We start from the raw sequence: 25,872 nt of genomic DNA on the forward strand, positions 1-25,872 counted from the left end.
CCCAAGCAGTCCATGTAGATGTGGAGCCATCCTACCTGGAGACAGAAAGATGGCAAGGAGCCTTGGGAGCCAGGCTTGCTGGGGGAGTCAGGACCAGGGAATGGCTCTCCTCATCTTTATCTCCTCCCCGACTTCCAGGCAGTAAACACACCTCCAGATCCTCTTCCCTCTTCCTCCCCTTTTCTTGCCTCTTCTGCCTTGGGAAGAGCATGGTCGGAAGAGGGAGAGCAAACTCTATCTCTTTCTTTACCCCTAGGTTGTCTGAAAATAGTAACATTTCCAAAAATCACCTTCTTTGACCTCAGAATAAGTCCAGTGAGTGTTCTGAAGCAGATTGAACCTGCTTGGTTTTGTTTTGCTAGAGCTGCAATTAAAATCCACTCAGAGTTCCTGGGGCTCCTCCAGGTAAAATCAGGGCAGGTAGCCTGGAGTCAGAGGTGCCAGATAGAGTGGGGTTGCATCATGGGATTAAAATTTGTCTAAAGAGGGCCTGGGAGGTGGATTAGCCACACACTGAGCCAGGGCCAGAGAAGCAGCGTGGAGTACTCCATAGGCACTCAGCAAATACACAGTGTGATTGCTTTGGACCTCTGCCCACTCATGCAGCTTGTCTTGAATCAATTCCATGTAGTGGCTCCTGGAATTATGGAATGTCCTAGCTGAAAAGGACCATTTTACAGGTATGGAAACTGAGGCCCAGACTGGTGAAGGGACTTGTCCAAGGGCACAGAACAAATCAGGGGAAGGACAACTGGTACACTTGGAAATGTCAGCTTAGTGGATTTAGCTCATGGGCTATCAATTTGACCTAAGGAAGAACCAGCACTTGGGGGCTAGTTTCCCTGCTGGCTGAATAGTGAACTGCCTGAGTCTGTGTGCTCCTGAGCTTTTCTGCCACCTCTGGTACCAACATCCTGAACAGAGAAGGCGAACAGCAGACAAGCCCTCCGGCCCTGTTTCTCCGCTCCCTCCATGAGCATCCATTAGCCACAGTTTCATGTTGAATGGGGCTGTAAGGAATTTCAAGGCCGAGATGATTACATTTTGTACATTACCCTTCTGCCAGAGAGCTAAAAATACCCTCCTGGTGGTTGCTAAGTGCAGGTCTAATGGTTTTCCTTAGAGGAAAGAATGGGATTCTAGTTTCTCAGAATCTGGAGGCTCCGTGTCCAGGGAATGAAGACGTGGAAATTGTTGTAGCTGGTTGTAGAGCATCCCTGAGGGAGGAGAAGCTAGCGACAGCCCCAGAATTCACTGCTCCCTGGTGTCAGGGAGAATCTCCAAGGACTGGTGCTGGCAAAGTTTGTGGATCCCCGGAAGCAATACAGCAGGGGCTGTAGCTTCCATGGAGAATTCTCCCAGATCTGTGGGGCCCCTCCCCTTGGGGTCTGGCTTTCTGAATTTTCATTCCTGGAAACCTCACTCTTTCACCAGCACAGAATGGTCAGTCCCTAAAGTAGCACCTACAATCTAGATATTTTAAAGGTAAAGAGACTGATTTAGGGATATGGAACAGGGTCTTGGGAACAGCTCACCTGCCTTGCTAGAGACCTGATGATGGATCTAGGGTGTCTCTCACTTGATAAGTTAAAAACAGATTTACAAGCATATAGTCACCCCAAGACAGTCCACCTCCTCTCACCTGGCCTAGCATTCCCTTTGACTACAAACATAAACATTTGAATTTTTTTTAATAAATTTATTTATTTTTGGCTGCGTTGGGTCTTCGTTGCTGCTCACTGGCTTTCTCTAGTTGCGGCGAGCAGGGGCTACTCTTCATTGCGGTGCACGGGCTTCTCATGGCGGTGGCTTCTTTTGTCGTGGAGCACGGGCTCTAGGCACGCGGGCTTCAGTAGTTGCAGCACGCGGGCTCAGTAGTTGTGGCACACGGGCTTAGTTGCTCCGCGGCATGTGGGATCTTTCTGGACCAAGGATCGAACCCGTGTCCTCGGCATTGGCAGGTGGATTTTCAACCACTGTGCCACCAGGGAAGCCCTTGAATTTATTTTTTTAACCAATATGTCAGAAGTCCTAAATTCAACTAGGAGGCTTGATCTCCCTTAAGAGGTCCCCTTGGGAGCCTGTGCATTAGAGCCACATCTCCTGGGACAGCTTGAATGCTTTCCTTTGGAAAGGTATCCAGCCCCAGGTCACTGCAAGCCCACATTGCCCCTCTGGAATCAGAATGTCTCCTCGGGGCATTTGGTTCGTTCTCTGGAGGCTGTTGCCATGGTTTCATCCTCCTGATTACCTTGGACATTGACATTCACATGAATGTGCCTTTCCCAGCACAGGCTGATGAGTGGCCCTGGGCGGTGGGTGAGGATTTGGTTGCCTGGGGAGGGAAGCTGGCCTGGAGCAAGATGTTCGAAGCCAGTGTTTCAGCAGCTCAAGAAGGAGAGGCCCTGGGGGCTAGTCAGGTGGTAGTGTGCGGCGCGGCGTCTGGCTGAGGGCTGTGTGCTCAGGAGAAGAAAAGGTCCCCGTGTCATTGTTGGGGGCAGGGGGTGGCTTCTCATGCTCCTTTTGCTCAGGGGAACACTGTTGAGCTCACCCCTTGCTTAGGCAATGCTCACAGAGGCAAAGTTCACCTTAAACTACTTTCCCGGAAAAAAAAAAAGGAAGTGGGAAAACAAATCTTTATAAGAACTATAAGACGGTAATTGACTCACTACACTTCACTCCAGAATACTTTCTGCTGTCACTAAAAATCAGCCCTGCCCTCCCAAGATGGATATCTGCCCCTCGGTAGAAGACAGGCACTTTAAAGAATGGGCAAGGAGCTGTAAAGGCAATTCCCCTCCCAAAATAGAACTTCCAGAAGTGTCTTAAGTAAGGCAGCAACTCAGTCCCAAAGTGACGATTTTGAAAGAACAACACACTTGAATGTGTATGTTATCAGACGTTTGTTGAAACAGCCTTGTGGGGCTTCCCTGGTAGCGCAGTGGTTGAGAGTCCGCCTGCCGATGCAGGGGACATGGGTTCGTGCCCCGGTGTGGGAAGATCCCACATGCCGCGGAACGGCTGGGCGCATGAGCCATGACCGCTGAGCCTGCGCGTCCGGAGCCTGTGCTCCGCAGCGGGAGAGGCCGCGGCAGTGAGAGGCCTGCGTACCGCAAAAAAAAAAAACAAAAAAAAAACAGCCTTGTGGCCTGCAGCTCCTCCTCGTTGGTTCACGCTGACGGAGCGGGGAGAACAGTGGGGTAATTAACTCAAAACGACGATAACCGAAGACTCACTGTTGTTTGACTTCAAATGTGCGGTATGATATATGGACAGTGTACATATCTTACAGCGTGTTTGCCTTCCTAATTATGTTTTGCTTCAAACAATATGGAAATGAGTTGGCTGGCTGTGAGTGCACACCAATTAATGGCTGGGTCAGGCTGCTTGGAAGCTTTTTGGGTGTGTGGAGCAATGACAAAACTCTCAAGGGATTTAACATTTTCTACAGACAACTTGCCCAGTGTGTAATCCACCTGGGTATAATTGAGTGTTGGCTGCAATCAGATTCATTAGTAGCTCAAGAATTAAACCTACCCTCCCATCCCCACCCCCATCCAGTCATTCTCCATTTTCCCCTGCTCCTGCCAGATAGTTCATGAATCTTGAGTACCAGAGACTGCCAAGCAGGCAGCTTTGCATCAGTGGCAAGGGGGCTAATCTATATTCTCATGTTAACCGTACTTCCCAGTGAATTTCAATAACTTGGAAATGGGCATTTGGCAGCTGGGAAAGACAAGGCATGGTAGGTGCTCAGAGCAAGTCCATAATGAGCATCTGTTTAAAAGAGACCTCTCCAGCCAGACGCCTTGGGCCTGATGGGGGCCCGCAGGCTAGGGCTGCAGCTGTACGTTAAACTACACTTAGTCTGTCTTCCCAGGTGGAGGGAGCAGCATTTCTTTCCCTGTGGAATGGATCTAGCCCAAACAGGCAGTTTCTTATTCATAAAGCAGAACTTCCAAGCCAAACTTCCTTCTGCCCACAATCCCCTGCCCCCAAGTGGGGCCACTGGTTTAAGATGCTTTCTTCCAGGGGCTTCCCTGGTAGCGCAGTGGTTGAGAGTCCGGCTGCCGGTGCAGGGGACACAGGTTCGTGCCCCAGTCCGGGAAGATCCCACATGCCGCGGAGCGGCTGGGCCCGTGAGCCATGGCCGCAGAGTCTGTGCTCCGCAACGGGAGAGGCCGCAACAGTGAGAGGCCTGCGTACCGCAAAAAAAAAAAAAAAAAAAAAAGTAAGATGCTTTCTTCCAGAAGTCTTTACCCAGTAATTGCTACCACCTGTCATATCATGCATGCCTGCTTTATACGCTACTGGCAGGTCCTCCTTAGGAGAGCATTGCCACCTCTGCCCTGGCTAGGCTTGTGTCTCCTTGAAGACAGGGTCTATTCTTATCTGAGTGCTCCCATCCTTTGCACCCCTAGCCCACCCCCTAATACACACAGCAGAGGGCAGGGACAGTTTGAGGCAGGACAAGCTGGGACACTGCACAAGGGGACAGTGTCGGGGTGGATGGCCCAGGACTGGATCAGCGTTCTTACCTGAAGCTTCATGGGACACTGGGACCCAAAGAGGGATAAGCCAGAGACTAGTGGGAAAACTGGGAAAACCAAGCACAGCTTCAAGTCCAAAGGCTCAGAGGCAGGACCAAAATCCAGGCTGCAGAACCAAGAGCTGAGAGTTCGGAAGACTTAGCATCAGAGGAAGAGCAATGCCTACCACTGCTCCTGGCCCAGAGGAAGTCCAGTCTGTATTTTTTGAATGAATTAATGAAACAATGAATGGGGAAGAGGATTCAGAATAATCTGATTGCCCCCTAAAACTATAGGAGCATCTCTCCGTATGAAGCTCGTGAGCGTGCTCAGTGGGTCCATGGGAGTGGACAGGCCAATTTTCTGAAGTGCAATTGGTCATAATGTGCTCTCTTGTGGTCTCTTTTCCAAGAATCCCAGCTCAAAGCTCTATAAATGTGTTGTTGATTTATTGTCCAACACTAAGATTCCTGTTTCCCATTCTCTCTCACCCTCACTTCCTTTAGCTCACCCTAAAATTTTGCTCCCTTATCATAAAAAACAAACAACCTTCCCTCTCAAAAAAGAACAGGACTCCACAGCCTCCTAGAGTTTCTGTCCATAACGTTATAAAAGACTGTTCACACCAGCACTTTCCAAAGTGTGCCTTGTAGAACATTGTCCCATAGAATGGTAATGGTAAAAGGTTTATAGGTCAAATAAATCTAGAAAACATTGGATTTCACAAAACTAAACCAGTTTCTTCAGTGCAGGGCTTCTCAGTCTTTAATATGCTCATCTGCCTTCCTAAAAGAGGAAATGCCAAATTTACTTGACCTCAGAGCCCTTCTATGCAGTGCTTCTTGCAAGACTGGGGCTCTGCACTTTGGAGATCTACAGTCTTTTCCTTTCTTCTTCTTTTCTTCAGTTCCCTGGTTCCCTTGTCTGTAAAGTGGGAGGTAATAATAGTACTCACCTCATGGAGTAGTTGTGAAGATTAAATGAATTCATTCATGTAAAGTGTTTACAGAGTGCTTGGCCCTTAGTAAGCATCAAATGCAAGGTTTCGTTGTTTTTACTAGTGTTTATATGATGACTATTTCTGCCTCTTTATAATCGAGCTCTTGCCTTCACCACTCTACCCAACTCGCTCCCCTGATCGTCACTGATCACTTCTCAGCCCCCCAAGTCCAGTGGCCTTTTCCTGTTCCTCCTCTCCTGGCCTTTGGGAGCATTTGGCGTTCTATTCTCCTTTCCCTAATGCTTCACCCTCCTCCTTGTGCTTCTTTCCAGCCTCTCTCTCCTGTTGTCCTGCTCTTCTGGCCATCGATCCTTTGATTCCTCCTTCCTTGCGCTTTACAAACTTAGGTTTTACTCAAGAATGGCTCTTTTTTGCTCTTCCTCAATACTCTGTCCTTAGGAGATCATGTCCAATGACAGAGCTTCATCTGCTAACCTTGGTGAAGGCAGATGGTACTCCAACTGATTTCCCATCCGTCCCCACCTTCTCTCCTGAATTCCATGCTGTCCATCTTTTCCAACTACGTGCTGGACATCTCAGCCTTAATTTCCTCCAAACCCTCAAACTCAGTGTGTTCAGAGCCAAACTCATAGACTGAGACCTTTAACATTGGTCTTTCTTTCATGCTCCCTGTTTCTCTTAGTGACACAGTTGTCCTCTTCACCACCCAAGCTTGACTCCTCCCTACCTCTTGCCAGGTCCTACCAAGTGGGTTACCATCTTGCTCTGAACTCCATTTCCTTGTCTGTATTTTCTCTGCCTCTCCTACGATTCACTCCTTCATTATGTCTTCAGTGCCTTGACCATCATGACAACTTCTTAACTGGTGTCTCAATCACAGTCCATTTTACACTGTGCTTCTAGAACACTCTTCTATGAACCGATTTTCATCATCTCATATCCTGCTTTAAAACATTCAGTTCCTCCCTACTACCGACAGAACAAAGTCGAGATCCAAAGACTTTTATGACATAGTCTCAGCTCTCTTTCTGATCTTGCTGCCATGACATCTCTTCACAAAACCTTCACTATATAACCTACCAGATTTCTCAACATGCTCACACGTGCCCCGCACTTTCCTCCCCATCTCAGTTGCTACTTCCTTCGTGAAGCCACAGTTACCCCTGCTAGATGGTACCTTTTCTTCTTCTGCTCTCCCCTACTGGAGGTTATATTCCTCCAGGATGGGATCTATGTCTGACTCATCTCTGTCTCCCATCCCACATACACTTTGCATAGGATAGTAGCCCAACGGATGTTTGTTAAATGAATGAATAAATTGGTGCATTGATGATTGGATGGATGGTTAAGTGGTTGGATAGAGGCCACCTCTTTCCTCTTTTTGTGTCCTTTTTTTTCTTTCACTAAGTGCAGTTCTGTGTACCATCTTACACAAGAGACCCTGTAGCACCATAATCATTGGCTTACACGACTGCCATCCCAAATCTTGGATGTGGTGCCCCTCCCTGCCCCATCCCCTGATCAAAGCCCTCTTAACAAGGTGCCCTAGCTGAAAGCTCTCCAAGTAGTGCGCTTTGAATGCCTGATACCCATGTCTTCAAAATGATACTGACAACAGCTGGCCCTCTAATTAAAGCCATAAGCTTTTATTATCCCCAGTAATCTCCTTCAGTGTCAAAGTGACCATCTCTCCTCTTAATTCCATCTCAGTCTGACTCTAGCAGGATGACATTAGTGCCCAGCATCAGAATGAGGGGAGTCAAAATCAGGCTGGCAGTTCTCAGTATCCACCACGCCCAGGGTCCCTCAACCAGGATTCCCATAGCTGAGAATCTTCACAGTGAAGCCTGTGACCATGGTCTGCTAGGAATTTGTAAATGTTTGTTTCTGAGACGTGAATTTAGCGTCTGGTAAAAAATATGAAATCGTAAAAGTGACTTCTGTGATCCTGCCAGCTGGGGGTTGAAGTTCCCACAGCTACCAAGAGGCAGGTAAGACACTAGTAGTTAAGAGAACATGCTCTGGAAACAAGCTACCAGATCCAAGTACTATAGTAGTCAGGGTCCAGTCAGAAAAAAAATAAGCCACCCTAGGTATTTCAAACAGAATAGATTTAATACAGGGAGTTGGTGGGAGAGCTGGAAGAACAAAAAGGGGACACTGAAGTGACCCAGAGATAATGAAGGCAAGAACAGCTGCCATCTCTAGGACTGGGAGGGCAAGAGGGAAGAGTTACCAGAACCTGGAGCTCAGAGGAGCTGGTGTTCAAACCTCTGAGTTGAGGGTGCCCGCTGGTTGCTGCTGGTCCCCAGGGGAGCAATAAAGGCTGGTTCTGAAATACCCAAAAGAGTTAGTGACTGGAGCCAAGAGCCACTGCTAAGGCTACACTAACAGGAGCAGGAAAAATCAGGAAATAAGTCCCCTCCTCCTTTCCTCCTTCTTTCCAGTCTCCTTCTAAACGCCTGCTATCAGTAAGCCTCATAGCAAGCCAGTTATCAAGGGAGGCCATGGAGTCCAGCTTAGAAGCGAGAAGAGGAAATGGCTGAAGGCGTAGCAGTAGGTAAATCACTGGCACAACTCTTTGCCAGTTCGGTAACCTTGACCAAATGGCTTATCTTCTCTGTGCTTCAGTTTTCTCATGTTTAAAATGGGAATAACAGTCATACCTCCTTCACAGGATCTTTGTGAGGTTTGCATGAGCTAACACATAGAAAGCACTTAGAATAGGGCTTAGCACATAGCAAGTGCTCAAATTTTTTACCTGTTATTATTCTGCCAGTATGTATCTCGGTTAACCCCTTTGCTTCTCATCCTACTTGCCCCAATAACACATATTATACAGTTATCCTTGATGTTGATTTGATACAAGCGCTTTATTTCAGTGCCTGACTCGTGTGTGTGTGTGTGTGTGTGTGTGTTTTCATTCTTAGGGGAGAAAGTTTCAAAAAAAAAAAAAAAAGTACAGACTTCGTCAGATGTGAATTCCAAACCTAAATCCATCAGTTACCGGGTGTAGGTTAATCTCTAGGAATTCCAATTTTCTCATCTCTAAGAGCAGGCTATCACTACCTCCCTGCAGTATTATAACATGATATACGTGGAACTGCCTGGCAAAGGATCCGGCACACGGTGGATGTTCATCGTGTTGTTTACACTCCTCTCTTCCTTCCTGGCTGAGCACATAAGGACATACGTTGCTTAGAGCCTTGAGCTTTGAACTCTCTGTTCACTGCCAATGTTGTGTGCAGGCAGACCCTCACAAGAACCATCGTGCAGATTATGGACCAGGGTGAAAGAGATCTAAGAGCTGTCAGGATAAGATTTGGCTTTGTAAAATTCAAGCTCTGATCCCATCTCTGCTCCCTGACCACTCAATGATCCTCGTTCACTTTTAATCTTAGCTTCTATTTCTCTGTTTTCAGTCTGTAAACAGGGACTACAGCATCCTGGAAGAATATGTGGACTAGTATACGTAATGTGGCCATAGCCCCAACTCATTCAAGATCCTGTAGTGACACTGCGGATGGAAGAGGGTGAGGTGTGACTGGGACAAAAGGAGAGAGTTCAGGCTGGTGGACAATTTTGGAATGAAGGTTACGGGTCCTAGGGTCTGGGCCAGGGGCTCTAGAAACTCTATTTCTGTCTGATCATTGTAACAGCTTGGATATTTCTGTGTCTCATGAGCTCACTTTAAAAGGTCTGCACTCTATGAATGCTAGCAGACTTTTTGAGAGGAAAGAATATAATAAGGAAAAGGAAAGGGGGAAAGGAGCGTTCTGATTTCAGTCAGGTACAGTGGGTATCCCTGCTGTGCGAGGGCCTGCGGGTGAATGGCTGGCTTATGGACGGGGACCAGCATAGGGCTTAAGAGCATGGGCTTTGTGGTCAAGGAATCCTGGGTTTAAATCCTGGCTCCCTGCTTAATATGTTTGACTCTGGAATAAAACTACCTAAATTCCCTGGCCTCAGTCTCCTCAATTGTAAAGTGGGAATGACCCTCAACGGGTTATTGCAGAGTTTAAATAAAATAATGTACATTAAGCACTTTATTTATTTATTTATTTTTTTGCGGTACGCGGGCCTCTCACTGCTGTGGCCTCTCCCGTTCCGGAGCACAGGCCCCGGATGCACAGGCTTAGCGGCCATGGCCCACGGGCCCAGCCGCTCCGCTTCATGTGGGATCCTCCCAGACCGGGGCACGAACCCGTGTCCCCTGCATCGGCAGGCGGACTCTCCACCACTGCGCCACCCAGCAGAATGTTTGGCTTATAGTAAGTGCTCAATAAATGAGAGCTGTTATTATAATCAGCCACTTAAAATAATAAGAGCGATGACGACTTACAGAGAGCTTCCTGCACCAGGCACTCTGCTAAGTGCCTTAGGGACCTTACTCGTGGAGATCTTGTAACAGCCCAATGAGATGGATGCTGGGATTGTCTCCATTTGACACACGAGGCTCCATGGCACAGAACAATGAGCAGCTTCCTCAAGGTTACACAGCTTGTGTTATGTTGGAGCCAGAATTGAAACCGAGTTCTGTCTTTCACCATAGCCTGTGCTCTTACCACTAAAACAGTGTCTGTTACAGTGCTAAGGTCTGCACTGTGCTCAGAAGGGTTTTCTTCAAAGTTTCTTACAAAATATCCAGAAATATTTACCTTTATCAGGGTGCTTGCAGTGTTGTCACTGGCAAATCTGTTCTTTGAGGGTTTTTTTAAAGCTTTTTCGCTCTTAGAGGTGCATATTACTCCGACGGAGGGGGAAGTAAGTCTCAAAAACTAATACTTTAGCAAGTTCTGCTTTTCAGTATGACAAGAAATAGCATTGCTCAGCTTCTCAGCCACAGTGTGTGTGTGTGTGTGTTTAAAGAAACAAACAAAATTAGAGAAACAACATAGAAAAATAAAATGGTATCCTCTCAATTTTGCCATGAACCTAAAACTCCTCTAAAAAATAAAATCTATTTTAAAATTTTCAAACAAAAATAAAATGGTCAAAAGTATTTTATTCAAAAAATAATTTGCACCCACAAAATGAAGAATTTTTACAGTTGAAAACATATAAATAATGTCTTTAGAAAACCTCCAAGAAAAGAGCCCAAAACTCTCTTGAATAATAGCAACACAATTAGAATGGGTCAGAGCTGCTAGAATCTCTACTATGAAAGAATCTTTTTTGGATACATCATTTCTATGTTATTTTAAAGATACTCATTTACAATAGCACCTAAAATTCCCTGGGACCCTGCCACTGTTAGCACAGACAGGCAGTGTTCTAGCGTGACACATCCTTGACAAAACCCACGCTGGCTCTCTCTCTTTGTGTAACTCTGACCCCTTTGGTTATCACTGAAATGTAACCAGAGACCAGCTCTCTCCCTTCCTCCCTTGCCTTTCTTCAAGGTCTTTATAACAAAGTAAGATATTCTTAATCAGTACCCACTCCCAACTATGGTTTGGTTTGAATAACTTAAGGCAAGACTTTGGCAGTTCTTTGAATTATTGTGTTAGGAAGTTATGTGATTAAATGAGATAATATGTATGAAAGCAAGGGGCAGAGTATCTGGCATACAGTGGGAACTCAATAACAAATTGAGTTTATTATTCCTGTAATAAGGAATTTGTGTCTATAACAGCTTAAAGTCATAGCATGGTTCACTGGCATCTACCTGTTAGGGCCTTAGAATTCAGCACCGTGGCCAAGGACGCTTTAAGATCAAGATGAGGGCACTTTAAGACCAAGAGGGTTGTTGAATTTCTGGCTGTCCCTGACACATCATCACTACCACCCCATATCTGTCTCCTATTTCTCCTACTTCCTGCCCCCTATTTTCTCCTCTTTTCACCACTCCCTACCTGTCTACAATTCCACATTTTGCTTCTCTTGCATGTGAGCATTCTCTCTGACCATATTTGTCTCCTACGTCTTTCTCTGCTTTCCCTTCCCTTTCCCCCTCTCCTCCCCACAAACACACAGACAAACATGCACACTATTCTGTTACTCCTTGGAAAATCCTTGCCCTTCCTCCTGATGAGCCCTTCTCTGAGGTCCGGGCTGGGGACGACAGTGAGTCATTCTGAAGGTCATGGTTTGGGCAACTGCCTGAACTTGCTGAGTCAGCAGTTCCTCCTGAGATGCCTCCCATGGTCCCGGGAGCTGTCCTGGCAGAGGCAAATGCTGCAGCAGGCAAGGAGGATTTGGGCCTGGGGGGATGGGGAGAGTTAGGCAAATACTTGCAAACCACATGAAAGGAACTCTGGGAACAAGGAAGGTCTCCATTTGTTCATCTTTGCTAAGCCCTTAAAAAGCCAGATAACTGGGTCCTACCATGACAACAGAATTTACATTTTACTGAAATACAAAACAAGTGAAAAAGAAAAAAAAAAGAAAGTTGTCTACACCAAACCAGTTTCCTAAGAAAGAAGGATTCCCACCTGTGGTTTCTCCCACTAAAAGACCCTTCCGGAAAGCAAAAGGTAGAGAATACCCCACAGAAACTTTGAGGTACCCTCCACTGAGCCCCTAAAGTTGGTTATCTGGGCCTGATGAAAGTGCTGTCTCTGAGCTCTTATCAGTGAGTCCCGCGTGGCATTGAAAGAAGAATGCATGTCCTCTTCCCCCCAGGCCAGCCGTCCGACACCCACACCCTCCACCACAACTAACTCCCACGCTACCCATCCTCAGCTTGTCTAAAGCGGGCCTCTTTCTGTAAAGTCCTTTTTTCCTTCGGTTCCCCAGAGCAGTCAAGGTTGTACCCATTCCTCTCATCACCCACAGCTCCAAGCCACCCTGGACTCCATTCTTTCTTCCCCACCTCACCCCCAATTTCAATCATCATCGAATCCCACCAACCTCAACCCCTCAATATCCTCCAAACCAGACTTACCCTCCCTAGACACACTGCCGCTTTTTAGCTAACCCCCTCATCGTTTTCCCCCTGGATTATTTTGGTTGTCTTTCAGACGTTCTTCCTGTTTCCTGCCCCATTCACCTTCCAGACCAACCTTCATTATTTATTTCTAAAACGTAATTGGGTTCTGTTGCTGCCCTGCTTAAAACGCTTTAGATGCCCCCCACCCCCCACATTGCATGAAGACCAAGTTCAGACTCTTCCTCATGACCCACAAGGGCTTCCCTGAACCCCTTGGGACTTGCCTCTCCAACCTCCTTGCCCACTGCTTGCCCTGGCAACCCTCCAGAGCGATGAATGTCTGTTCTCCAAAGAACCATGTTACTTAACGCCTGTGTGTTTGCATATGATGTTATTTCTCCTTGTCCTCCCAGTAGACTCCCATTCATCCTTCAAGACTCAGTTTGAGTACCTCCTCCTTGGTGAAGACTTTCTGTTTCCCCAAACTTTCCTTTGTAATCAAATCCACCTTAATGATTGATTTAAATTCTCATCTCCCCCATCTCGACCATGAGCTGGTTTTATCTATCTCTGTTTCACAAATTATGTCTGTCTGACATATAGTTGCTGAAAAAGCAATATTTGATGAAAGAATGAACTTGTAATTAGGCAGTCTGCTTGACCTTGACCATGTCACATAACCTTCTGAGACTTAATTTTCTTTGTCTATAAAACAAGGACACAAATGTCTACCTTGCAGGGTTGTTGTGTGGATTTTATGGAATAACATGTGTAAAGCACTTAACCCTGCCCAGCCAACTGTAGCAACTCAATAAATGTAGTTTCCATGTCCTTTTTCTTCTTCTCCTAGTTATAATTCTATTCTAATAAAAATAGGCAAAGGCAAAAGAGAAATCCCAATTCCCAATGCCAAGGTACCTGGATGAGGACGGTCACCTATTGCCCATCTAACAGGAACAGTGTCCTCACACCTCAACCTCTCACATCACCGAAGATTAACCAGCCCTGGGCAGTGTTTAGTGAAGGATCTGGATCAGTTCTAGGATCTGGCAACATCTGAGGACTGACCATGAGCCAGGCATAGTGCGTTACCTGTAATAACTCATTCAGCTCCACCATGATCCTGAGAGGGTGAATTGTTACTGTCCCCATTGTACAGAGGAGGAAACTGAGACAATTGGGGTTAAGGTCATACAGTTAGTAGTAGAATAGGGACTGATAGACTGCAGAGCCTGTTCTCTGAACTCCTACACACTCCTGTCCAACACTGCTTAAAGACGTTGCAAGAGATAATAGCCCCAAATCCACGAAAGAGCAGACCCCTTGGTTTCTGAGACTCGGTGAGACAATGCATAGGCTCCCTGTATTAGAATTTAGGGTAAACCCCAGTGGCCTCATTTCTTGATTTCCATCTTTTCATTGTAAAATTTATCATGATAATTATTAGTTGATATGTCTTACTAAGAAGGGGAAGGCTCTCCAAATTCCTAAGAGTTTGAGACATTTGCATATGGCCAGTCACCTGTTTATTATAAATAAAGTTTTATTGGAATGCGGCTACTTGATTTATTTATATATTGTCTGTGGCTGCTTTTGCACTACAGTGGCAGAGCTGAGAGGTTGTGACAGAGGCCTTATGGTCTGCAAGCTTAAAATATTCACTGTCTGGCCCTTTATAGGAAAAGTTTGCCAACCCCTTCAGCTAACAGTACTTTCATCCAACACCCTCTTGTCAAAGCAGGCTGGGAAAATCCCAATGAGCCCAGACACCTGGGCAGAGTCTCCAGGCGCTGCTTCCTTCCCAGCCAGTGCAGTGCACTAAGAGAAGCCCCTCGTTCCCTGCAGGCCCCAAGGAAATACATCATGTCCTTCGGGGAGTCTGTGCAGCCCAGGGTGGGAGCAGACAGGTGCAGTTTATAAGGTACTAGCTTTGTGGACAATCTTTGGGTTTGATTCCTTCTGCTGGTTTGGGGGTCTCTGTCATGGCTTGAGCCACGGGAGCACAAGTAAAGTGGCAGAGCAGCGTAGTCGAGACAAATGTCCTGACCCCACGGAGGCCGCCGGAGGTGGCCAGCTGATGGATGGCAGAGGGAGAATTTCTCAGTTGCCGTCTAATCTGTGTGCCCAGGAAATAAATAGCTCTTGTCACTGGTGTCTGCCCTGGCCCTGCAGGCCCCCCTTCCCTGCAGAGCCTGCTCTGCACCCCGCCCTGCTCTGCCAGCCTGGAAATACTGTCTCAGGAAGCAGGGAAGGAGAGGACAGGGGAGGAATGAGAGGCACGACGCGTTCTGTCCTGTCCCTGAGGCCCCTTCCTGCCGCCAGCCTCCTCCATGAACATGGGGAGGCGTGAGCTGCCTACAAGGAGGAACCCACTGCGGGCCTGAAGCAACACTTGGGGCCTCGGTTTTCTAATCTGTAAAATGAGAAGGCTTTTAACGTGATCTCAAAAACTCATTATTCCAAGTTCCTGAGACTGCGCTGAGGCGGGGAAAGGGCACAGCTGAAGTCTGGAAGAATCCCAAAATCTAAACATAAAGTGCCTCCGTGTGCCGAAATCTCTGAGCCTGGAGTTACGGCACATCTTCATTGGAACCCGGGTTGCAGACTCTGGTTGTTTTGGGTTATCCAGTGACCCTCAGCAGAACTTCCCCTAGGAAACGTTCCCTCTCTCCTTTTAAAGGAAGCTTTTATGCCCAAAATTCTTTCTCTCTCTGTCTCTCTCTCTCCTCCCCGCTCCCTTCTGCCCCTTCACTTTGTACAAAACACCCTCGACTACTGGGTTTACCCCATGAGGCCCTTTGGAAATGGGAGCTGGTGAATTAGGCTCTGCCAGACAGCTCCTGCTTGAAAGAGGGCTTCGCTCGGGATCAATAGGGAGACTTCCTTGCTGGGAGCTAAACCTTCACAGAGATGTCCCGTCAATAATCCAAGAAGACAGGGACAGACTCTGGCTGAGATCTGGGTCCAAAGCTTTCTCTGGGTGGATGGAAGGACTTCTGTCAGCTGACAGCCGACATTTAGTCAAGCCAGGAAGGCTTGATGGAGGAGGTGGTGTGTCGGAATTACCTGAATGAGAACGAGAGCTCATTTGTCCCAGGGCAAGGATGGAGAAGGGATCACCTCCCTGCTGAGGCAGAAATAATCACAGGTTCATCCTGGGAACTAAACTGGATCTGTCACTACGATTTCACAGCTGCAGCTCAGGGATGGGCAGGGCTTGGGGGGAAGCTGGGAGCGTGGGTCATCCATTAGCAGAGTGGATAGGGCTAAATCGGAAGCCAGGGGGCTGGGGGTGGGGAAAGTTAAGAAACCAAGCAGTAGCCGTGTTCCAGATCCTCTCCCACCGCCAGAACGCATCTTCCCAAGGGGCTGGATGCACGATGTTGGTGTTTTTATCCCAGGCAGAGCTGTCAGTGGCCCAGTTTTCATTTGTCACCTTACAAGTATTAATCAAGCACCTAAGCTGTTAGAGGCAAGTCAAACAGTCCTAGGGACAAATCTCAGCTTCAACATTTATTAGTTGTTTGGCTTCAGTTAAGCTACTTATTCTCTCTGAGCTGCTATTTCCTCATCTTTTAAATAGAGTTCACAATAGCTACTTAAGGGTTTGTGTGTGGCTTAAATGAGACAAGGTGTGCAAATTATCTTCTCGAGCACTGCACTAAGTAGATGCTCAATAAATTCACTTATTCACCGCATATTTTTTAAATGCCCACCATACTCCAGGCACCATTCTGATAGCTACTGTTGGTCATACCTAAGATTGTGGAACTTGTGTCAACTCCAGCTGTATCTATAGCAGAATAGCACCGAAGAGGTGGCCTCCGCAGGATTGCCCCTGATTGTCTTTAGGGTGCTTTCCTGGAGAATGCAGAGGCTTCCGCTCCAAAAGGGGTTAGAGGTAGGGAAAGGCTTTCCCACACCTCCTGCCACCCTGGCAGAGCAGGGTCAGGGAGATAGGAGCTCCAAACCCTCAACTCATCAAATAATACCCTCTCCAAGGGCTATTGTGAACAATAAATTACTTTAGGCATTAAAGCGCTGAGGCTGGTTGGTACACGATAAAGGCTTGATAAATACTCATTTGTATTGTTTTCGTAGGGCTCAGCTCTCACGAGCACAGAGGGCTTTGTGGTGGGATGATCTCCAGGTTCTCCATTTCCACGGAGGAGGGAAATTGTAGCATGCAGCATGTAGGGAAGGGACAAGGCTTCCTAACTGTAGCCTGTAAATTCCCTATTCTGTGGCTTCTGGAAAGCACTGTCCAGCCTCAAACAATGCCCAGAAGTAAAAGAAGATGAAAATTTCCAAGCAAAATCCTCTCCCTGCTTCCCTTGCCAAGTGGAGCCCAGTGTCCTTCAGCATCTCCCCAGAGATTCTAGCTGGGCTGGGGAGAGAGTAATACCCCAGACTTGCCAAGCCTCTTGGAGTCATCCTATCCATCTATTTCCTTCCCATCTGCACCAATCCCAAGCTTTCCCTTGACACACTGAGGTGTCCTCTCTTCTCAGATGAGGTAATGCTGAGGCTCAGGTGCCCCAGAGAGCTTCTTACAAGGCGATCAGCACAGGCCGTGCACTGGGAGGGCCTTGGGAGAAGAACTTCAAAAGGGTCAGCACTACAGCTCCTGACTGGAATATCTCCCCGCAGAAGCCTGGAGTGTAGCATCAACTCATCAGGGTCTTGTAGGTCAGGCGAGGGAGTTTGGATCTTCTAAATGCAATGAGAACCAAGAAACTTTTTTTTTTTTTTTTTTGGTCAGGAGACAGACATGATCAATTTTCCTTATTGAAAGGTCACTCTGACTGCTGTGTGGAGAAAAAAGTGGACATGAGTAGGAGGGAGGAAGGGAGACCATGAGAGGGCTACTGCCCTGGTGGTCACAGAGGGCTACCCTGACAAGGTGACACTTGAACACAGATCTTAATGAAGTTAACCAAATGTTTATGACATGCAGAGGGAGGAGTAAGTGCAAAGGCCCTGAGGCAGGAGCATGCCCAGTTTGTTCAAGGACCAGCAGAGGAGCCAGTATGTCTGGAGTAGAACTAGCCAAGGAAGTAGGCATTGAGGTCGGAGAGGCAATGGGGAACCGGATCATGGTGGGCCTTATGGTAGAGTGATCAACGGTCCCAGTTTGCCCAGGACTGAGGGGTTTCCTGTGATGTGGGACTTTTGGTGCTAAAACCAACAGAACCAACCTATCCATAAGGCACAACAGACACAGTGCCTAGGGCACACCATACTTTTAGGGGCCCATGAAAATGTTTTAATTTTATTTTTTTTTAAATCAGGAGAAAAAAAGAATATAATGATAATGAATATATAATAATAAATCCAGCCTGAATTGTATTTGTCTTTATATACCAATGTAAAGGATAATTTTTAGTTTTCAGTTTTGTTTTGTTTTTTTTAATGGAGGAAGAAGCCAAGGTCAAAGTCTATGAAGGCAAAGGGCCCACAAATATCATAAAACAGGACATATACTAGGACAGTTAGTCATCCTACTTGGGAGGCCTTTGGAGGGACTTTGGCCCAGAGTTGGTTGAACTTACCCCCATTTTACAGAGAAAAAAACTGAGACCTTGAAGGGTCAAGGTAAGGCAGCCCTGAGAAATGATGGTGGGTTGGCCTGGGCAAACAGCAAGGGAGAAAGGATTAGACGGAGTCAAGAAATAGTCCAGTGATGGAGTTGACAAGACTTGATGATTGTTTGTATGTGTGTTGTGGGGTGGGGAAGGGTGAGGAGGTGAAGGAGGTGTGACTCTGGTTCACTAACTTGGGCAGCAGCGTGTTCGATGGTACTTTTTGCCATGATGAGGACCAGGGCAGCCAGAGTGTGACCCTGGGCAAGTCATGGAGCCCTTCTGGTCATCAGTTTCCTTAAAACAGGGGTACCAGAACAGTTTCCAAAACAGGGGTACCAAAAATGATCTCCTGGCATCACTGTAAGAATCAAAAGATTAAAAAAAAATAACCCAAATAAAAGTGCCTGGTGCATAGTAGGTGCTCATAAATATGAACTGAACCTTCCCAAAGGTCCAGTATAATTCTTTCACTCATTTACATATTCAGTCACCTAATATTTAGTACTCTTCCCTCAAGAAACTTGTATTCTAGTGGGAGCAACAGAGAGTAAAGAAATGAAAGTCCTATATTGTCAGGGTGAATATGTGCTGTTAAGAAGAACTGTGTGAGAAGGTGGGGCATCGGGGGGGGCTCTTTAGATAGGGTGGTCAGAGAAAGCCTTTCCGGAAAAGGCACGTGTGAACAAGTGAGTTCCCCTGGAGCCAGGGCGGCCCTTCCCCTGAGAAAGGGGGCATGCTCTGGGTACTCTGAATGGAGCAGAGCAGAGAAGGCAGCTGGAGTGCCCCGGAGCCCGGGTCCAAGCAGCTGTCAGAGGTGTAGGTTTGCTGAGGCGGCAACAATTACCACACTGTTCAGCTAGCAGAGGGTTGCCGCATCCCCCCACCCCCCTGCAATAAGTGATGGGTATTTACTTTTCCCTGCTGCACGGTTGGCAAAGGAGCCCCTGGAGCTCAGCCAGGAGAGGGGAGGATGGCGGTCCCCGCATCAGCCCACAGGAACACTTCGTTTCACATCCGCACTACCTGGGTGAGCAAAACCGGCCGAGGCACCCAGTGAGCGGGTGAAGAATAGTGCATTCGGCCCTCTTCTCCTCCTGGGCGCCTGCAGAGACCCCATGGAGACCCAGGGCTGTGCCAGCAGACTGCCTCCCATCTCTGCTGGGGGCGTGGAGCCCCAGGCAGGGCGGAGCATCTGTAGAATGGGGATGGTGGTAATAACAGAAACTGTGCAGGGCGGCTGTGAGACTTACACGGAGTAACGGATGTCGAAAGTGCTTTGTAAACTGTAAGACATTATACAGATGTTCATGTACAGTTTGTAAATGAGTTGATGAGAGCAGGCACAGGATGCTTGCCCAGGAGCTAGGTGGAGGCAGAGAAAGTTAAAGAAGGGGGAGTGACCACAAAGCGCCCCCGGAACTGTGACCGATGCAGAAAGACAGTGTGTGAAAGGTACATGAATAAACATGAGACATCCTCTGACTCCTAACTGCCTTAATTGTGCTCCAGTTAACAAGGTAGACAGGCAGCTGCTGGTTTCTCCCAGGCAGGGAGGGCCCTCCCCTCTCTTCCCGCCCTGCTTAGCTGCCCCCGCCCGCAGAGTACTGGGGACCGGAGCCTGCAGGGAGGATCTCCCCTCCCTCCTGTGCCCCAGCCTGGTCCCCTGCCCCTTCCTGCTCACCTCTGTGCACAGCAGCGCAGCCCCTTGGGGCATGGAGCCAATACCCACAACCAAACAGGGACGGATGCTGGCGAGTGTCGCCGTGGAAACTGGCAGGTGGGGCTGGCAGCCGGCTTCCTGGAGCTGACCCCAGGCCGGGCAGAGCCTCGGGATCCACACGTGCGAGGGGGGCCTGCACGGAGGGAGGCTGGGAGAGATGACAGGCAGGAGGCCCGGGAATGGAGGAGAAGCACAAGGCATCAGGCAACCTTCCACAGATACTTAGATGCAGTTATGCTCTTTGTACACCTACTAGAGGCCTGTACTGCTCTGAGAGTTTTCGCTCACGTTATCCTGTGTAAACCTCACAACGGGCCTGGGTGGTCAGTATTATACTTTACAGATAAGACGCAGACTCAAAGAAGGTAAGTGACTACACCAAGGACACACACACAGTTCAAGGTCCTGAGGCTTCTGAGAGCACCTTGTGTGTTCCTTTTCCTGAAACTTCTAAACGCATCTACCCACACCACATCAGTGCCCTCACAGGCTCTAAGGTGGGGAACAGACACCCTCTGCCCTGCCCCTCCTGTTTCTCCTCCTGGGTGGCGTGGAGAGAGAAGAAACATCTCCTTAGTTATTCTTCCTGAGGGGGTGGGACAGCATTCTCCCTCCATCTGCTTCTATCCTCTCCTCCCTGCTCTCTGCTTCCGGCTGGGTTTGCCAACGGGGAGTCCTAGCAACAGCTTGGAGAGAAGGAGGAGAGTAAAGTGGAGATGTCCTCCGCAGGTCACAACTGAAAGCCAGAGCTCCTCTCAAGGGGGCCCTTTCTACGTGCCTCTCTTTCCCGGTGTTGGTACCACTTTCTCCCTTCATCCCTTCAGTTGGTAACAGCCCTGCTTTACCTGCTCTGGCTATACTGTGCCATCCCCCATGGTTTTGGCAGACCCAGCCCACGCCTCTGTGGGGAGAAGCTTTAGCGACCTTCCCGGTTACCCTCATTTGAGTGTGCCATCTATCAGCAGTGGGGGTGTGGAAGGAGGTCAGGAAAGGTCTAAGGTGAGATATATGGTCCTCCTGGAGCCAGCTGGATAGAAGGATGCTGACTCTGGCTCATTCCACAGGGATACGTAGCTCAAAGCTTCCCCAGATTCCAGCAGTCTGGAAGAAGGTCCAGACAGCCTCCTTGATCTTGTAGGATCCCTCCTCGGCTCTCCTTCACTTGCCTGATGTGATCATTAGCGTAAGACACAGACTCTTTGCTCAAAGAGTATCGTCGAGATGCAGCTCTGGTGTGAAAAGTAATTATAGGCTGGTGATTAGAGTCACCCCTCGGTCTCACTTGCTAGAACATGCTTCTCTGAGCGTGGCAAGGTGGGTGAGATTAGTTAGCTTCTGTCTAGAAGGCACCAGGAGCTCTAACCCTTGTGAGGGAGACCGGTGGACTTGCCCTGATGAGAGGGATGGAGTGGACTGGGGAGGTCTGGAGGCTGCCCAGTCGGACATCCTGGGGCCCCAAAGGATAAGAAGCAGCCCAGGCCTTGGAACCCCAGAACACAGTGGGGGGCGAGGGGGAGGCAGTGGTGGGCTGTATCTCTGGTTCTGAGGTTTCAGTCTGGGTTTGACCTCAGCCTACCTTCCCCCATGGACCTAAGGACCTCAGCTTCACACAGTGGCCCCCAGAGGTAATGAGAGCAGCCCACCAGGCCAGCATGGACACTCGGCACAGTGGGGTGGGAACCACGGCTATAGGACTGACCCCACCACAGAGTTGCAAGCGCCCAACTCTGCTTATGACATGGTGTTGGGTACATAACAGGCTCCCGAGAAATGTTGGTGGGGTACTCCAGGTGCTTCAGAGCTCAGTCATGGTACAAACTAGGCAATGTGATGTAGCTTCACCCCTTCTCAAACAGGACGCCAGCATCAGGCCAGGGTCCGAGCACAGCTCAGCAGCTAACTAGCTGGCTAACGTAGGCAGTGCTTCTGGTGGCTCGAGGCCTTAATGCCCTCATCTGTGAAGTGCAGGAGACACCTACTCTGAGATTAACGGGTGGAGGCATTTGCAGATGGGGGAGGCGTTTTTGTAGCCAACAGCAGCTAAGAGCAGGGATGTCTGTGTCCCAAGGGAGATCCCTGTATTCTCACCCTTTCACACCCACTCCCCAGAGAACCGGCCTCTGCCCAGTGGCAGAGGTCAGCGTCTCACCCTTTCCATGCCCCTCTGGCCCCTTCTCCTGCCTCGCTCTCTGCCTCTGAGCTCATAAAGCTCCTACCTAAGCACCCCGGACACAGCCTAGGAGGAGATATGGTTGTGGCCGAGGGGAATCTTCCTGATACCTTCATCTTCTCAGGGGGCCTCGAACACACATCCTCCAGCTAAAGATGCCAGATTTAGCAAATGAAAATAAAGGACTATGCATAATTATCTTCACTACAAGTGTGTCCCAAATATCGCATGGGACATACCTATACTAAAAAATTATCTGTGTTATATATGGAATTTAAGAAAAAAAAATGTCATGAAGAACCTAGGGGTAAGACAGGAATAAAGACAGAGACCTACTAGAGAATGGACTTGAGGATATGGGGAGGGGGAAGGGTAAGCTGGGACGAAGTGAGAGAGTGGCACGGACATATATACACTACCAAACATAAAATAGATAGCTAGTGGGAAGCAGCCGCATAGCACAGGGAGATCAGCTCGTGCTTTGTGACCACCTGGAGGGGTGGGATAGGGAGGGTGGGAGGGAGGGAGACGCAAGAGGGAAGAGATATGGGGACATATGTATATGTATAGCTGATTCACTTTGTTATAAAGCAGAAAGTAACACACCACTGTAAAGCAATTATACTCCAATAAAGATGTAAAAAAAAAAATTATCTGTGTTTATCTGACATTCACATTTAACTGGGCATCCTGTATTTTATCTGGCAACCCTACCCCCAGCCAACAAGGCTCCCAAATAGAGTCAGCTGCCTGGTGCCTGCTCTGGTGAGTGGCCATGCTCTGAGCCATACCCCATCCTCAGCTATGAGCCTCTGGGAGCCATAAGCTGTCCTTTCGTGTAGGCGACATCAGGGGACCTCATGCTCTAACAGACCTCCTATATCTTTTCAGATTCAAATAACTTTCAAACAATAAGAATCCATTCAACAGATGTTAGTGAACATCTATCTTGTACCAGTTGCTCTCTTGAGCACTGAGGTTACAGTGGTGAACGGAAAATAAACATAACCATCATGTCTGGAGCAGGTACCAAATGTCAAGCTCTGTGTTAAGCACTCTAGAAGCTATGTCAGGTAATCCTCACAAAAACGTAAGAGTGTGTTAGTTTACAGATGAGGAAACTGAGGATTATTGAAGTTAATCATTGGTTCATTCATTCACCAAATATTTATTGAGCCCCTACTAAGTGTCAGGCACTGTTCTTGGTGCTGGGAATACAACAATGAGCAAAACAGATAAAACACCCCTGCCCTCGTGGAGCTTGCACTCTAGTGGGGAGCAGGGGTAGGGGAGACGGGAATAAAGACAATATAAAGTGTAGTATGTGAAAAAGTGGCAAGTGTTATGAGAAAAATACAGCAGAGAATGAGGTTATGGAATGTCCGTGGTGGGAGCTGTAACTCAAATTCAGGCGGTCAGGGAAAGCCCCGGACACGGACCCATTTGAGCAAAGCCGTGAAGGAGTGAGGATAATTTAGAAAGAAACGGAGAAGAAATTCATCTCCCGCACCCCGCAGCCCAGAGCGCTGATTCTTGCTGCCGGGTTCCTAATCACTATGCATTCCTGCCCACCAGACCTTGATTGAGGCTTCCTGCCTATCCCTTTCACATACATGATTTCCTTTAATCCCCACATCAGAACAACCCTGAGGGAAGTTTTATTATCACACTTTTCCAGAGAGGAAAGATGAAATGACTCAAAAAGATGAAATGACTCGCCTGAAGTGTGGATGCTGAGATTCAAGCCTGGTTCTTCCAAGTCCATCACCGAGCAGAATGGGAAGCACTCGGGTCACAGCTTATTTCACTTCCCAAGCCTCAATTTCCCCATCTGAAAAGTGGGGTTAATATTATCTACCTCATAGCATTGCTGGGAGGATTAGTAGGTAATACATGTTAAGTGCCAGACTCAGCACATTCATGCTGTCACTGTCGTCCCAAGAATCATGCCCTACTCATCGAATCCCGCTGGAGGACCCGAGTTAAGCCATGTGGTTCGCAGGACTTGGGGAAGGAAAGAATGCCTTGGGAGAGCAGAGGACGCGGAAACGGAGGCAGAGCCAGGCAGGACGAAGGTGGACAGAGAACCAGCGCAGGCAAGCCCACCTGTGTGGGAGCGGATGAGTAAACGTTGCTTAAACCTAAGTGGCGCGACTCAGTGATTGTCATCACAGTGGTTTGAGGTTATGACTTAAGCGATTTTATTTTTCTTTCGGAGGCGCCGGCTCATTTTTTATGCATGCGCAGGAACTAACTGCGTCCCAGAGAGTGCTCTCCGCCTGCTGGTCTGGAGGTGCGCTGCCCGCCATATGCCCGGTGCGAGCGTAATTAACCCGCCGCAGCTGCACTCTCCTCTGTCTGGATTATGCATCCGATTTCAGTCTCACTCGCAGGCAAGAGGTCCACAGTTCATATCTATTAAAATGATTACCCTAAAGCGAGGTGCTGAGGACAGAGCCCAGCACCAGGCTGGAAGCAGAGGCCGGACGCCCAGTGCAGAGCGAGTGCGGCCCCGTCCTTGCCAGCTCCCAGGAAGGGCTCCCAGCAGCCTCGCCGAGAGCTTTGGGCCGCCCTGCAGGTGTTGAAGCTGTTTTTCTGGCATCTGAAATTTATTGTTCCTGGACTTTCCTTGCTGGTCTAGCCCTCACCCCATCTTCTCCCTGCCAGCCTTCCTCCATCTATGACAGCCACTGGCCACTCAGGCTTTCTTTCCAGAAGTGCTTTCAGCACCTGGAACAGGGACTCAGACAGAGTGGGCACCTGATTAATATTGAGCACGAGATAATTCCAATGGGAAGAGGACAAAGGGATGCTCCGTTAATCCTCCAGGATGGAAACCTGAGCCTGGGCCCACGTTCCCTGGCCTCCACAAATAGTCACTTACGCAGACGCAACAGCTATAAAGACGGATGGATCAGGTGCTCTTGGGGACTTAGGGGCAGGGACGAGAGCCAAACCAAGGAACTGGCCATCTTTCTAAGCTTCCCTCGCACTTTACTGCCCTCAGCTAAGAGCAGTGTCTCTTGGCAAGGCTGTCCTGTGAGGATCCAGAGCCATATCAGTCTCATTCCAGGGTCTCCAGCAAGCTGGGAGCCACTCTTGGTTCCACAGCTACAGCCCCCCTCACGGTGGTGATTCACTCTGTATGCAGGCACTGAGCATCCGCAGCGCCAGACTTCCTGCTAGGTGCTGGGTGAGGGAATATAAAGAAAACTGAGAAACACATTTAGTCCCCAAGGAACTCATGTCTAGTGGGGAAGACAGATATGTAAACAAATGGTCGCAATACAGGGAGATAAATACCATAATGCAGGCGTGTTTACAGAGGTTTGAACACAGAGAAGGGAGTGACTAAATTTGCCAGGAGTCGGTGTTGAGATTGTTGAGATTTTCGTTGAGTACAGATGAGTTTGGGGGCAGAACCAGAGCAATAACATTTCCTTTGTTCCAGAGAGGTATGTGTATACTTCTGCACTAAGCATTATGCTGGCTTGTAGAAGATGTATGGTTCCTAGGCTCAAAGAGCCTGCACTCCAGGTGGGAAGACTCACACTGCATTCATTTACTCAACAAGCATTTACTGAGCACCTACTGTATACCAGAGCCTGTACTAAGCTCAAGATACAAAGATGATTAGACACCATCGCTGCCCTGTTTTAGAGCGAAACAGACAAACAATTCCAATTCTGGTGCTCCATAGCTGTGTGATTTCGGGCAAATCTTTTTTGTGTTTTTTCCCATCAGAGCCTCAGTTTCTTTATCTGTAAACTGGGGATAAAAGAACCTATTTTTCAAGCCACTATGACGAATAAATGAAACATGACAAATGAAACAACAAAATATGTGCTATGCTCAAGATTGGGTATGCAAGGGGGTATGAATTGAAATTTTGTACAGCATAGGTAAAATAATGCCCTATTTAATTTTTCCATTATTCATAAATTACCAACGGGGATGAATTTTTTTAAAAATACATCATAAGTCAATGGAGTATGTCCATCATGAGAAGAGTCTTTTCAAGGTATAGAGACAAAGG

This window comes from Delphinapterus leucas, chromosome 1, assembly GCF_059928025.1.
Source record: "Delphinapterus leucas isolate spDelLeu-1000000601 "Yukka" chromosome 1, BTC_Dleu_Yukka2, whole genome shotgun sequence".
Classification (NCBI taxonomy): Eukaryota; Metazoa; Chordata; class Mammalia; order Artiodactyla; family Monodontidae; genus Delphinapterus; species Delphinapterus leucas.